At 41.2% G+C, this 14,734-nt stretch overlaps 1 protein-coding gene and 1 long non-coding RNA gene across 3 annotated transcripts in view; one reads left to right on the top strand and one right to left on the bottom strand.

Moving 5' to 3' along the window:
- The window catches only part of Ppat (phosphoribosyl pyrophosphate amidotransferase), a 38,561-nt gene that overhangs the window by 4,897 nt on the left and 18,930 nt on the right, over nt 1-14,734 (top strand). The gene's annotated exons all lie outside the window — the stretch shown is intronic.
- Nucleotides 7,684-14,722, bottom strand: LOC128108554 (uncharacterized). Its single transcript, XR_008217512.1, has 2 exons — nt 11,891-14,722; nt 7,684-10,687 (listed from the first exon to the last, which is right to left on the bottom strand). It is a non-coding gene; the product is annotated as an uncharacterized LOC128108554 (long non-coding RNA).

Below are 14,734 nucleotides of genomic sequence, written 5' to 3'. Positions count from 1 at the left end.
ACCTCACCTGTTAAAAGAGTTGGGAAGCGGGGGTCGGGGATCAGGCTTCCTCCTCTCCAATACTGTTGCACGCCCCTCAAGCACGGGGATGTGTACTCCAAGAAATGCATCATTAGGCTGTTTTGTTGTGCTCATCCTAGCTCTTAGCATACACTCTTGTTCAGGTCAATCACTCAACAAAGTGTGTTGAGCCAATCAAGAGACTTGGTAAACATTAGATGTAGGAGGCTGCTGCCAGGGTCACACAGCCTGGTTGTTTTACATCACGGAGCCTTTTTATAAATAGCAGGGCACTAAAATAATGATGAAAAGTACAGCCTATAGCAAAATACAGGAACTAGTAACATTGTTGTCTGCTACCATGACCGGGTGTTATATACTTGACCTTAGCAGCCTGAGGGTCCAGCCCTCAGAGCCACTGTCCAGGGTAACTTCAGAGAATGCTTCTCAGGAGTGAAAATTGAAAGATTTCTATAATAATTTCATACACCCTGGCAAAGTGGTCTTACTCTATCGTACTCTTTACTGTTCCGTGTTCTTATCTCTTCTTCCTCTTTTTTCTTCTCTTTATTCTTCTACCCATTACAAATTCCCAAGCCTATATATAGCCATTCATTAACAACTTGTTAGTCATAAAAAAAAACTACAAAGCAAACTCTCAGGGACAAGCATACTTTGTATATGTAATAAAGAGTCACGTGGCAAAAGCTTGGCTAGTTTAATTAGTGACTGATGATAGCTGCAGGTTATAAAAGTTTGACTCAACTCTTAAAGGGATAGTTACAAGGGTTACAAAAGGAAGAAACTGAACCAATGAGACATCTAAGGAAGAGGCAAAAAAAAACCACGTGTACTATATCACATTTCTTAAGTGTGATTAATAATATCCAGATATGGTTAGTCAGTTTTCCTAATAATCATCTGAATCTCAGGACCTAAACAGTCTACTGAGCCTAAAATCTTTTTTTTTTTTTTTTTTTTTTGGTTTTTCGAGACAGGGTTTCTCTGTGTAGCTTTGCACCTTTCCTGGAACTCACTTGGTAGCCCAGGCTGGCCTCGAACTCACAGAGATCCACCTGGCTCTGCCTCCCGAGTGCTGGGATTAAAGGCGAGCGCTACCACCGCCCGGCTGAGCCTAAAATCTTGCATTAAAAACTGATGTGGAAGTATATGCAAAGTGTTAATTAATTGCTTTTTGAATCAGAGTGGGGAGGTGCCGGTGGAGGAAGCTTAGGGCAACACAAGTGCTGTTGATCTCTGAAGGACTTTGGTATAATAAGGCCAGATACCTGCAGTATCGCCCTAGTTTGCCATAAATCTTCTGAAGGTCTTAGATCCAACAAGGCTAGACACCTGCCCTTCCGCTCTGTGAAAGTTTGTCTGGCCAGTTTGCCCTGTCTGTGGCTAAAGATGAGCACAGACCTCTAACAGTCACACAAAATGAAGCATATTTTAGTATGTTTCTATTCATCACAATTCAACAGTTAAATGAGAAGTCGTCTTCTAGACCATCCACAAATATGTGTGCCTGTACAATTGAGATGTAATCATGAGATTACATGTGCACATTACATGAAAATGCATGGTAAATGGGGAGATATTATAGCTGTTATTGCACAGGAAATTACAGACGGAAGCAATGGTTTTCAGAGTCAGTGATCCGTAAGCCGTGCTCGATGGGTTACCCCATCAGAGAAGGATACCCCTGGTGGGTTGACATCTGAATTATCAATTGCTATAAGCTGTATCTGTGTCACAGCCCGCAATAGCTCGTGACAACCACTCCTGACACTGATATTTTAGTTCTTGTTGTTTTACATACTTTTGCTGTGTAGCCCAGGCTGGCCTTGACATTGTGATCCTTCTACCTTAGCTTCCTGAGTGCTAGCCTAGTAATATGCTATATTTTGATTTGGGTGATGGTCACATGAGTGTGCTGTCTAATTAGGAGCAGAGGGAGACTAGAAGACAGCTTTTCTGCTCTTCAGTCCTGTGTACTTTCCTGTATATAGTCAGCCATCTGTCTATATGCATTCTGTATCCATGGTTTCAACCCATAAATACTGGAAGTATTTTTTTTTTTTTTAAACTAAACTTTTGCTGCAAGCCACAGGAAAATGTAATGGAATTCAGCTACTATCACAAAAGCTACTACTTGGAAAGGTCAAGGACTTTTCCGAAGGTCAAGCCGTGGCATAAGAAGTCTTGGTGATATTTTAGCTTTTATATATATATTAGCCGATTCCTGCAATGATTTTCTTCCATGCTATGTATGCTTCCAAGAAGTAATAACAGTGTATTTTATCTGAAATACCTATCAAGCATCTAAGGCCAAATGATCTCCTGAGTTAAGGTGAATTAAGCTCAGACCCTCCTTTATTCTTATATAGCCTTAATGGTATTTTATTAACATTATAGACTCCCACCATTTACCTAACCACTTCTAGGAATGTAGTTTGAACACATAAATTCCCTTTTTCTGATATATTAACGGATTTTAGCGCTTAGTTGACCTCCTTTACCACTCCCCTGTTGGGATGGTCACTGCCTGAGGTCTACCTTTATGACCCTGTAAGAATTCAAGCCTGGTGACCTTGCTTTAGTTAGAGCACTGCTATTGCATGGGTATATAACTGTAAACCTCAGAGACTGAGGAGGATTTTGACTGGAGAACTAGATGGAGAACTAGAAGAATGAGATCGAGGATGAGGAAGAGCCAGATGGGGAAGAATGAGATGAGAAAGACCAAGATAGGGCAGAACTGAGATGAGAGAATTAAGATAGAACTTAGAAGGGACAGCAGATAAAGGTAGAGGAAAATCAGACAAGAAAGGAGCTAGGCATGAGAACAGAACTGAAGCTGTGTAGATAGGATTTTATAGACAGACGAAAGAGCTCGGTGTACTTAGATTATTTTCCTGAAAATATTATTAGTGCCGTTCGTAGCTTCTCTTCTGGGCTCCTAGGAAGAAGATTATTAAGGCTGGACAATAATAATATTTGAGAATTTTTTTTTTTTTCTTCGAGACAGGGTTTCTCTGTGTAGCTTTGTGCCTTTCCTGGAACTCACTCTGTAGCCCAGGCTGGCCTCGAACTCACAGAGATCCGCCTGCCTCTGCCTCCCAGTGCTGGGATTAAAGGCGTGCGCCACCACCGCCCGGTGAGACTTTTTCTTATATACACTGTAACTATTTCATAGCAGTTATTGGATTAGATATTATCAGCAATCAAGAGATGGTTTAAAATATATAGGAGGGTATGTGTAGCTTATATACAAATACTATACCTTTTTATGTAAGGAACTTGAATTGAACGTCTGCATATTTGGGTTTCTTTTCTATATTGCATCAAAGTATCTGGTTGGCTCACGGTTTTTGTTTTGTTTTGTTTTTTGCTTTTTAAGACAGGGTCTCACTCTGTCCCAGGCTGGCCTGGAGCTCTACTTCATCTCACAACAGTCTTCCCTCAGCCTCCGAAGGGAATGAGTTGTCACAACTGGATTGCTGGTTCATTCTAGAATTTTAATTTGCATAATTCTAAATGGGTTTCAGAGTTTAGCCTGTCTTCAGACTTATTAAAACAGTACACCCATTATTATCTTCCTTTGGAAAAAAACAAATTTTACAGCTTATTAATTTGTGGGGCCTTTTCCTTTTATATAACTAAGTGTAATTTAAAGGGGTGCAGTTATTGCAGTCACCTGGCTGGGAATGTGTCCAGTTGCTTTTAGAGTTCCTCTTCCTCTTAATGAGCTGTAAACTAATTTCCCAGCATTCTCTACTCTCAAATAGTTCACAATGTATTTAGTCTAATTTGTCAGGGACAGGGCTAAATATCTCTGTTATCAGGAAAAAGCAACAAAAGTTTTTCACAGAAGAAAAAACCTTGGTGTTTCTCAGGCTCTTACTTTTTCCTTGTTACTCACAGTTCCTTGGCTTTCAAAATGACCTTCAGATAATTCTTAAACAAGAGAATTAGTACGTAACACATGATGGTATATGTTAGTTTTCAAGTATATCAAACTAGGAATATTTAAGTGATTAGAGAAATTAAGCATGAATTGACAAATTACTATTTTGGTCAGAACTTAGAAGAAAATTGAAGTTAAAAATGTGTTTTTCAAATAATAATTATAATTTGTTGAGTAAATAATAATGGTGTATGGATTTTATTTTTAGGAAATTTTTTTTTTCCTTGATAAATGCAAAGAGGAAAGTTCTTACAGCTGTTTTGTTAAGGTCATCGCCAGGCTTACCATGTTCCCGTTTAGTAGTTCTCGGGGGGCCTGCTTCTTAGGATGCAGTCAGTTTCTTCATAAAATCTTGGTTTTCTTTGAAAGTTGACATTTTTCTTTTGTAAAACTCTGTATTCATTTTTTCAAATTCTTTTTGGTTTTTCGAGACAAGGTTTCTCTGTGTAGCTTTGGCCCCTGTCCTGGAACTCACTCTGTAGCCCAGGCTGGCCTCGAACTCACAGAGATCCGCCTGCCTCTGCCTCCCGAGTGCTGGGATTAAAGGTGTGTGCCACCACCATCCGGCTCAATATGTAACTCTTAAGTGTGTTCCTGCTTAATGTAATGAATTCATTAACATTGAATTCTCTGCCAACAGTGACTGTAAGTCAAGCCTGAATGAAGGTTATCTGATGTCTTTTCTCCCTAAGGTTCAGCAAAGCTCCTGACTCTTAGCTCTAGATAGCATGGTAGCACAGCACTCAGAGCATTGTTCAAATAAAAGTCACACCCAAGTGTACAAAAATGTGGAAAAACATGGTGGTGCATACTGTTTGGGTGGATCAGAAGTCCAAGGTCATGCTTAGCTACATAGGGAGATAGAGGCCAGTTTGAGCTACATGAAACCCTCTATAAACAAACAATTAGAGCCTGTATACTGGAAAATGTACCTGTTTTTCAAGTGTTTTTGAAGTAACCTTACCTCAGGAGCATAGCTTAGAAACTACATTGACTTCTCAAGTATATTTCAACTTTTTTATTAATGTTTTTCCAGCTTAGGTTCATGGCATTTCATTGTAATTCTGTTAATACTCCTGGAAAGACAAATATGTGAGGAAGGAATTCTCTGGGGCATATGTATGTGGGTGTTCATTTTTCAGTGTGAGAATACAATCACGAAAACTAGAAATTTAAAGTGAAACAAAACAAAATACACAGCAACCCTTGTTTACACTATGATAGCTAAAATAAAGGCAAGGTCGTGTGCTATCTGACTTTAACTGGGAATGCCTGTATCAGGATATAGCAGATAGCAAATGATCCTTGAAAACACTCCAAGAGTTGATTTCCTATTGCAGACGTAGTAAGTAATGACCAACTGCACCCGGTTACTGGACCAAAGCTGCATATGCTAGTGCGGTAGATTGTTACACAGACTTTTTGAAGAAAAGTAAACATCTTTTCCCATCAATGAAAAACTTAAGTTTAAAATTTTCTTTTAAGTATAAAGGCTCAGACAAGAAAGAAAATACTATTCTGGGATATTTATTGAAAGCAATTGCTGGAGGTTATCTTGGTAAAACAGTACGTGGGTTTAGCAAATGCCTGGTGTACAGCAGCCAAGGGGGACGGGAGGAGAGGGATTACCTAGCATATGTACTTACATGCCAGAAGAGGGCATCAGATCCTATTATAGATAGTTGTGAGCCACCCTGTGGTTGCTGGTATCTGAACTCAGGATCTCTAGAAGAGCAGCCAGTGTTTTTGACCTCTGAGCCACCTCTCCAGCTCCTCTGTTTTGGTTCTCACAAGTACTTTGTTATGGTAAAAGTCTTTTCTTCCATCGTGGAAAAATACCCCAAATATAAAATAACCATTTCCAGTGCAGCCAGTGGCATTAGTATATTCACACTGCCATGCAACCACATCCACTCTACCTCCAGAACTTTTTAACCATCTCAAACTGAAATAGCTGTATCCATTAAGGAGTGACTCCCCATTCTCCTTTCTATGTGATAACCAGTCCTTTGTTTTCATCAGTGAGATTATTCATGTATGCGGTATTGCACAATGATTTATCTCTTAATTCATTTAGCATACTGAATATGCTTATATAGTGGCCTCATCTCAAAATTTGCTGTTTTAGTGCTAGATAATTTTCAGACCCCGTGGAAATTTGGGCATCTGTTTAAATCACTGTAACTGGGTAGATTTTTTTTAAAGATTCTGTTGGGAAGGTGAAATGGTTCCATCACTGGAAAACATTTATACCCCAGAGAATTGAAAACAGGTTCAACATAAAGTCAGATCCTTGCTGAGGATAAACAGTGTACAAGCTCCTTTACAAAACTGAAACACATGACCGTATAACCTAGCAGTTCCACTCTGTAACCCCCAAAGGAATCTGAAGCAGGAACCCAGACATTTGTATGCTCCTGTTCATAGCAACATTTTAAAAAATAGCCAAAAGCCAGAAAGAACCCAAATGATCGTTGACAGGTGAATAGCTATGCAGTTTGTGGCACAGATTTATCCTAGAACATGCATGAACCTGGAAGACAGTATGCTAAATGAATTAAGAGATAAATCATTGTGCAATACCGCATACATGAATAATCTCACTGATGAAAACAAAGGACTGGTTATCACATAGAAAGGAGAATGGGGAGTCACTCCTTAATGGATACAGCTATTTCAGTTTGAGATGGTTAAAAAGTTCTGGAGGTAGAGTGGATGTGGTTGCATGGCAGTGTGAATATACTAATGCCACTGGCTGCACTGGAAATGGTTATTTTATATTTGGGGTATTTTTCCACGATGGAAGAAAAAACTTTTACCATAACAAAGTACTTGTGAGAACCAAAACAGAGGAGCTGGAGAGGTGGCTCAGAGGTCAAAAACACTGGCTGCTCTTCTAGAGATCCTGAGTTCAGATACCAGCAACCACAGGGTGGCTCACAACTATCTATAATAGGATCTGATGCCCTCTTCTGGCATGTAAGTACATATGCAAAGCACTCATACAAAAATATAAATAAAAAAATCAAAAAGAACCCAAACAGAAACAGCTCAAGGGCTGGAGAGATGGCTCGGCTCAGAGGTTAAGAGTACCAACTGCTTTTCCAGAGGTCCTGAGTTCAATTCCCAGCAACCACGTGGTGGCTCACAACCATCTGTAATGAGATCTGACGCCCTCTTCTGGCCTGCAGTCATACATGCTGTATACATAATAAATAAATCTTAAAAAAGAAAGGAAGAAAGAAACAGCTCAAATATCCATCACCCAATGAATGAAAAATATAGTATATCCATAAGACAATATTATTCAACCACAAAAGAAAATTGAAATACTGATCTGGCTGCAGTGTGAATGAAATTGTTTTTAAAAATGTTTATTTAAGCCGGGCGGTGGTGGCACACGCCTTTAATCCCAGCACTTGGGAGGCAGAGCCAGGCGGATCTCTGTGAGTTCGAGGCCAGCCTGGGCTACCAAGTGAGTTCCAGGAGAGGCGCAAAGCTACACAGAGAAACCCTGTCTCGAAAAACCAAAAAAAAAAAAAAAAAATGTTTATTTATGCCAAGCATGGTAGCACGCCTTTGATCCCAGCACTTGGGAGGAAGAGGCAGATAGATCTCTGTGAGTTCAAGGCCAGCCTGGTCTACAGAATGAGTTCCAGGATAGACTCCAAAGCTACACAGAGAAACCTTATCTTGAAAAAGAAAAAAGAAAAAAAAAATTTATTATGTATGCAGTGTTCTGCCCGCATGCATGCATGCCTGCACACCAGAAGAGGGCACCAGATCTCATTACAGATGGTTGCGAGCCTCCCTGTGGTTGCTGGGAATTGAACTCAGGACCTCTGGAAGAGAAGCCAGTGCTCTTAACCTCTGAGCCATCTCGCCAGCCCTGTGAATGAAATTTAAAAGCATGATTCTAAGTAAAAGAAGCCAGGCACAAAGGGCCACGTGGTATGATACTATTTATGTGACATTCCTGGAGTGGTTGCTAGGGCTGGTCAGGATGTTCTGAAATTAGATACTTGTGATTGGTGTGACTTTGAATATATGAAATGTTCTGCGCATGCAGCAACAGATAGGCCCTCTGCCGGCCATCGCAGTGCTAATTTTAATCAGAGGCTAGTGCCATTTTTAATTTCAGCAAGGCGTTTTAGTACAGCCAAAAGTTTTGGGGTTAGTCTCAAGTGAACAATGTGGCCCTTTCACTTGTGATTTTTTTTTTTAGGTTGAACTTCTGAGTAACCTTCAAACGAGATCCATTTTCCTCACGCAGCAGCTGTTCAGTGTACTTGATTCCACCCCTCCAACTCAGAATTGACCCATGACTGTCCTTTAAATAGCTATGGCTTGAAAGAGCACAGTATACCTACCAGGGAATTCCAGCCATAGAAATGGCGGCTGAGACTGGAGGCGAATCGAGTCAGTTTTGTTTCCCCACTTGTCTGTGCTTCAAACCCAGGAGGAAAAACAAATCATTCATTTAGATCCAAAGAAATGGTAATTGCCACGGCCATTCCATTTTACTTAGTGTAACAGGAGGAGACTGGGAGCTTCGAGTGTGGCAGCCTCACTGTGATTTCCCAACCCCAGCTGTCATTGAGGAGACTTAAGCATGTAAGTGCTGGGCTGGAAAGATGGCTCAGAGGTTAAGAGCACTCACTGTTCTTCCAAAGGACCCAGGTTCAATTCCCAGCACCCATATAGCAGCTCACAGCTGTCTGTAACTCCAGTTCCAGGAGATCCGAAACCCTCACACAAACATACATGCAGGCAAGACACCAATGCACATAATAAAATAAAAATAAATGTAAAAAAAAAAAAAGAATGTAGGTACTAACCTGATTGTAACCTGCTGAAATTCAGTGGTTCTCAACCTTCCTCATGCCCATCTCATGACCTTATGGAAACACAATCTCCAAAGCCAATCCCATAAAGACCCTCACTCTGGGAGTTAGGGCTCCAGTACATGGATTTCCTGGGAGCTGGGCGAGGCATAATTAAGTTTATTTATAGTGATACCCTGTAGTAATATTTCGTCTTACACGAAAAAGCAGAGTATCACTTTACCTGTGTCAGGACTTGGTTTGACACTAGAAAAGCTGTCTTCTGATTGACTGCTCACTGAGTCATCCTTAGTGACTTCTCCAGCAGCGACTGTAGGAACGTAAGGGGATATATAGTTTTTTATTTTTTTTATTCCCTCCCTTTCAGAATTTCATCTTAAAGTCACTAATGCTCCGTGATTGTCTGCTTTGACAATGTGTTCATCTCTAAGTCTTCTGACATAGTCTCCATCCACCCCTTCCGGCACTGACTTGTCACTGTACAGCCTGTGGGCAACTTTATCAGTAGACGCTTTACCTTTTATTTTTAACGTGAATAGCTGCATACGTAGCTAACACACTTTGTTTTCTACTTCCTTAGGGTTGCCTCGTTTAAACCACAAATCAAATCTTGAGAAAAGTGTCCAGTAGAGGTCTTTAGGACCACCTTGCCTGAGCCTCCCATTTTAGGCAACAGTCTGTGTACTTGGCTGCTTCCAGGTTCCATCCATCTTCTGAGAGACTGACTTAGAGGTTGGCTTCCTGACCCCTGGTCCAGAACTCATTCAGTTCATTTTATGTTACTTGTGTGTGTGAGCATTGTATCTCTGCCGTTTCAGCTGCATTGATTTTTAAAGAGCTCTGTGACGTTTCATAGAAGGCTTACCCACCTCTAAGGATTTCTTTGGTGCCATTTTTAGATTTACAGTGCTGTGTAGTTGGTATGGAATCTTGCCTTAACTTCTGTGATCTGAAATTGCATATTGGCTTTGAAAATTTTATCTATTTTAAGATTTGTTCTGAAAAATCCTGCTTTCTTTCTTCCTTTGTAATTATGTAAAAAAAAATTTTTTTGCATTTTAAAGGAGAACAGTATGCATTAACTCTATTTCATTATCAATTCAGCAACTAGTTAATATAATAACACTTACTAAGGGGCCTACCTCATGGTTCAGTAGGTAAGTGGTATGCAAGCCTGCTAACTAAATTCATTCCCAGAAGCCCTTGTGAAGACAGAAAGAGAATACAAATCCCATAATTGTTCTCTGACCTCCACGTGTGCACTGGGACACATGCCCCCCACCCATCCCCATGTAGCATATACTCAACATAATAATTTAAATAAGTGATGGGTTTTAATGAAACCCATTTAACTCAGATTGTGTTGTCTTATGCAGCTGAACCCCTTGTGATGTGACATGTTAAAGGCACCTCCTCCCCTCCACGCCCTACCTGTCTGGTCAGCTTCAGTTTCTACATGTGCACATCCTGTGGTTCATTCTCCATCTTGGAATTCGTGCTTTTGTGATTTTTCTTTTTTGTCATTTCCCAGAATAGCACTCAACGCAGTGAAACATTTCCTATTCCTAGTCATGCCTAGGCCTCGGGCTGCTCTCACCGCCTTGTATTTGTGTTTTAGATTTTCAGACTTTGTTCTGCGCTGCTCCCTGTCTCTCTCTATTCCAGGTTTCTGAAGCCTGCTTGCAGTTTGTTCAGATGTCTTTTCATTTCTCACCGTTCCCTCTAGTTGTTGTGTAGTTGTTTTCTGACCAGATGCCTATCAGAGCGCGGACTTCTGGTGTAGTCCGGTGTTTTCCTCCTTCATTTGCTACCGTTGGAATAAGAGTTGAATTATTAGGGGCTTCCATTATTGATGTACAGATACCTGCATCCGCTGGAGAGAGAAGAACGTATACAGATTGCATACGTCAGACAAGATACATAAGCAGATACTATATTATTAAGTCACTTCTCCATAGGGATGGGCTGTAGTATTTATTAGCTGAGCTTTTCTCTTAAGGTACAGAAATGAGCTAGCTAGCTTCATTCAGTAAGGGTTTGAAATTAATTAAAACATGCATGACTTCACTGTGGATTTACATTTACCAGATGTAAATTTCTGTTTTGTCTTGTTAGACCCCTAGAAAGCTGCTGTTCGTTATTGTGTATAAGCTTAGCTCTGACATTTCTTCCCTGACTTAAAGAGTAAAGCTTAGAACCTACAAAGCCAATATTTCTAGGAAACCTGCATTTTATTGAAGAAATTATGTGACTCAGAAATGATTATTTTTCTGTATAGATGGGTAAAGAGGGAGAAATCATTAATCCTAAGGCTCTATGGGGGGGGAATGTCTATTTTCCTTACATTTACTTTCCAACCTGAAAGTAGATCGGTTTCAGTACGTTTTGGCCTGTTCTATACCTAGTTCACTGTCTGATGCAAGAGGTCTACACTAAGAGTCCCTGAGATAGGGTCCTTGTGATCTGGTGGCGCTGATGTTTGCTTGGGAGACCGATTTCTCCCGCTGAACCAAGGAGGGGAGAATTGGATTGGAGTAACTGGTAATTCCTGTAGATTCGGACACATTTTATTACAGAGTGGTATGATTTAGATTAAATAGTCACGTGCTGGTGAGATGGCACAGTGGACAGAGAGACTTGCCGCCGAGCCTGAGACCTGTTTGATCATCTAGACCCATGAGGTAGGAGAGAACCAGTGTCTCAACATTAAAACGGTTTAAATCCAGTTTAACGGTTAATTGAGACTAAGTTGCAGGTAAGGAATATTCCAGATTTAGATTTAAAATTCTGCTTTAGAGAACCAAGAGGGCCAGGTGGTGGTGGCACATGCCCTTAATCCCACTCAAGGCAGAGGCAGGCAGATCTTTGAGTTTAAGGCCAGCCTGGTCTACAGAGTGAGTTCCGGGACAGCCAGAGCTACACAGAAACCCTGTTGCAAAAAAACAAAACAAAACAAAAAACACAGAAAGAGTTGGGAAGAGAGAGAAAAGCAAGGGGAAGATGGTGGCCCACAGGTCCCTTACCTCCTAGCTTTACTAGGACTCAGTAAAGAAGGATAGAATTTTCTAGTTCTTACCTGGCTTTATGTTCCCAGAAAAGGGCCCGGTGCAAACTGTGAGTGAAACAAGAAAAGCTCTCGTGGTCATTTGTAGTGTGAATCATAAAGTTCCAGAGGTTTGAAGCTGGAAGCCTTACTGTTCACGGAAACAAATGAGTGGGCTCTTGGCCACTGTTGGAATATGGTCCAGACTGATTTCAGTTAAAACACGAGGCTTACGTGAGATGCCGTCGACGTGAGTAGTCAGTTATAGAAGTAAGTCTAGAGATGTTGCCTACTGCTAGTAATTAAGTGTCAAAGTGTCAGCTGTGGGGTTAGGGGTTAGAGTTCAATTCCTAGTCCTGCAAAAGAAAAAAGAAGAAAGAGGAAGGGAGAAAAGGAGGGAATTGTCCTACACACCATTATAAACAAGTGTGTCCAACCTGCAAGAGGTTAACTGAGAAAGGACTAGCGGTGTGAGGAAGGATGTAGCTCAGGGGTAGCGCTTGCCCAGCAAAGCCAAGGCTGTTCATTCCTCAGAACTGAATAAGGTGGAGGCGGGGGAGGAAGGGAGAGACAGATACATTGGAGTTGGTAGATTTTAGAAGTTAAGTTTTTCCTTAAAACAAGCAAGTGGCGAAAGGCTGCTGACACTGGCTAACAGGGAAAAGAGATTTCACAGCCGCACTCGACACTCGTATCTGAGAGGTGGCGTCTGGTACCATCCCTTCCTGGTTCACCAGGTTCTCTTGCTGGATCTCTAGCTGTGGGGCCTGGCTCTGTGTGCAGATGCTTGTCCACGATAAGAGACAATGACGTAGTCCACAGAGATGTGGGAAGTGAGCTGACTTACAGTTTTGACCAAAGCTGGAGAGAAGGCTGTCTGTTGACCTTGCCTGTAGCAGTGACTCGACTGATGGAAAAGATGAAATAAACATACGTAGATCTTTGTCCCAGAAGGTGGGTGTATTCTGGTGTCCAAGGCCCCCGCAGCCAGCCAGTTTTCATTCCTTGCAATTTCCTGGAGAAGCCCGAATTCCTGGGGGCTCCATTTTAGGGGTTTTGTTTATACATTTAGGAAGGTGAGAATATTAGAAATTTCTGTCTTCTTGGGGACTGTATGAAACACATAGCTGGACAGCATTTTTGATACACTCTAAAATTAAGTCCTAAAGTATCTTTCAAACCTATCTATTTCAGAGCCACATCAACCATAGTTGGTACAGCATTTAGTGCCATTTTAATGTGCTTTTGCTTTATTTGAGATGTAAGAAGGGATGGTTTTGAACTTCCTTTTGAAATCCATCCATACCTTGTGCAAAAAGGTATGTTGGATTTTTTTTTAATCTTGGTATTTCAGGCTGTATTTATCACATATACTCAGAAATTGTAAATGAAGTGAAAAACAAACAAAAGAATGGCGTTTTTCTTTTTACCTCCGGTAATCTCTGGGGCGGTACTGGAGCCCAGGGTTGCCAGGTACCAGCTGTAGCCATCCTCCTCCTCTGTTAATTATGTGGTGGGTTCATCCTGCAGGATTGCATCCAAATCGTGGAAGAACTTCATAGTTCTCGAGCTGTCTCCTGAGTTGTGGGCATGCCTAACTGTCCCGCATTCATACTTGAGATTTTTATACTTTGGACGACACTGTTTCCAATCTCTGTATACGCCCGGTGATTGCAGCCTTGTAGCAATGTAAATAAATATTCCCTTATTTCTCAGTGTTCCATAAAGTTGTTTTCCTATATTTCTTTCCGCCCAGACACTTAGTAAAGCTTTAACCTCCTCCTCAGTCCAGTGCTGTCCAGCTCCGCCCTCCCTGTTGAAAGTGACCTGGAAATGATTCGCTATTTCTAGCTAATGTTTTGTTTCCTAGGAAACCAGAGGGGTGGTTGTAGTTAGCTCCTGAGAGCTTGAAAGGATGTAGTTTAACTGGTTCAAGCTGCCTAAAGGAGTAATTTTAGAAGGTGCCAAAGAAGCAGGCTTGCTGGTTAAATACCCTGGACCTAAATGATTGCTAATCTTACTTGTTTGGGCTTTAGGGGAAAAATTACCCTTGGAGTAAAGGGAATGAAAACTATTTTGGTGTGATTTTTTTTTTTCTTATATAATTTTTGGCTTCACTAAAAGTGTTGATTTTTTTTTTTTAATGACTTGGAAATGGTTGGCAGCGACTTTGGGATTTCTTTTTTAAGGTTTATAGTTAATATTAATAAGCATACATTTAAAAAGCATCACATTTTGTGCTGAAGTGATAGCTTATTGGTAAGGGTATTTGTTATTGCAAAGGAGAAGGACTCAGGTTCTGTTCCCAGCACCCATGTGGCAGCTCACAAATGTCTGTAACTCCAGTTCCAGGGGATCTGACACCCTCCTCTGGCCTCTGTAGAGGCATCCATGTTGTGCACATACATTCATGCAGGCAAAACATCCATGTGCAGAAAATAAAAATATAACTTAAAGACCACTGTATCACGTTGGGGTGATGGTGCACACCTTTAATCCAGTATTAACTCTCTGAGTTTGAGGCCATCTGGCATACACAGCAAGCTCCAGAGCAGCCTAGACTACATAGAGAGATCCTGTTGCCAAACAAATGGGTGCAGGGGTGTTGGAGAAAGATTCAAAGTGTGAAAAGCAAAAGACAAAGATGAACTGGGTGTGCTGATGAGCACCTGTAATCCCAGATGATGAGCACCTGTCATCCCAGATGATGAGCACCTGTCATCCCAGATGATGAGCACCTGTCATCCCAGGTGGTGGGCACCTGTCATCCCAGCTGGTGAGCACCTGTAATCCCCGAGGTGTGCTCATAAGTGCTGATGTGCACCTGTAAATCCCATGAAGCTCGCTGATTTCACAGAGGAGCCATTTCTTTGTTCA

This window comes from Peromyscus californicus, unplaced genomic scaffold (assembly GCF_007827085.1).
Source record: "Peromyscus californicus insignis strain IS unplaced genomic scaffold, ASM782708v3 Scaffold_13__1_contigs__length_99412109, whole genome shotgun sequence".
Classification (NCBI taxonomy): domain Eukaryota; kingdom Metazoa; phylum Chordata; class Mammalia; order Rodentia; family Cricetidae; genus Peromyscus; species Peromyscus californicus.
Note: the sequence above shows the minus strand (reverse complement) of the source record. Positions and strands in the feature narration are given on the sequence as shown.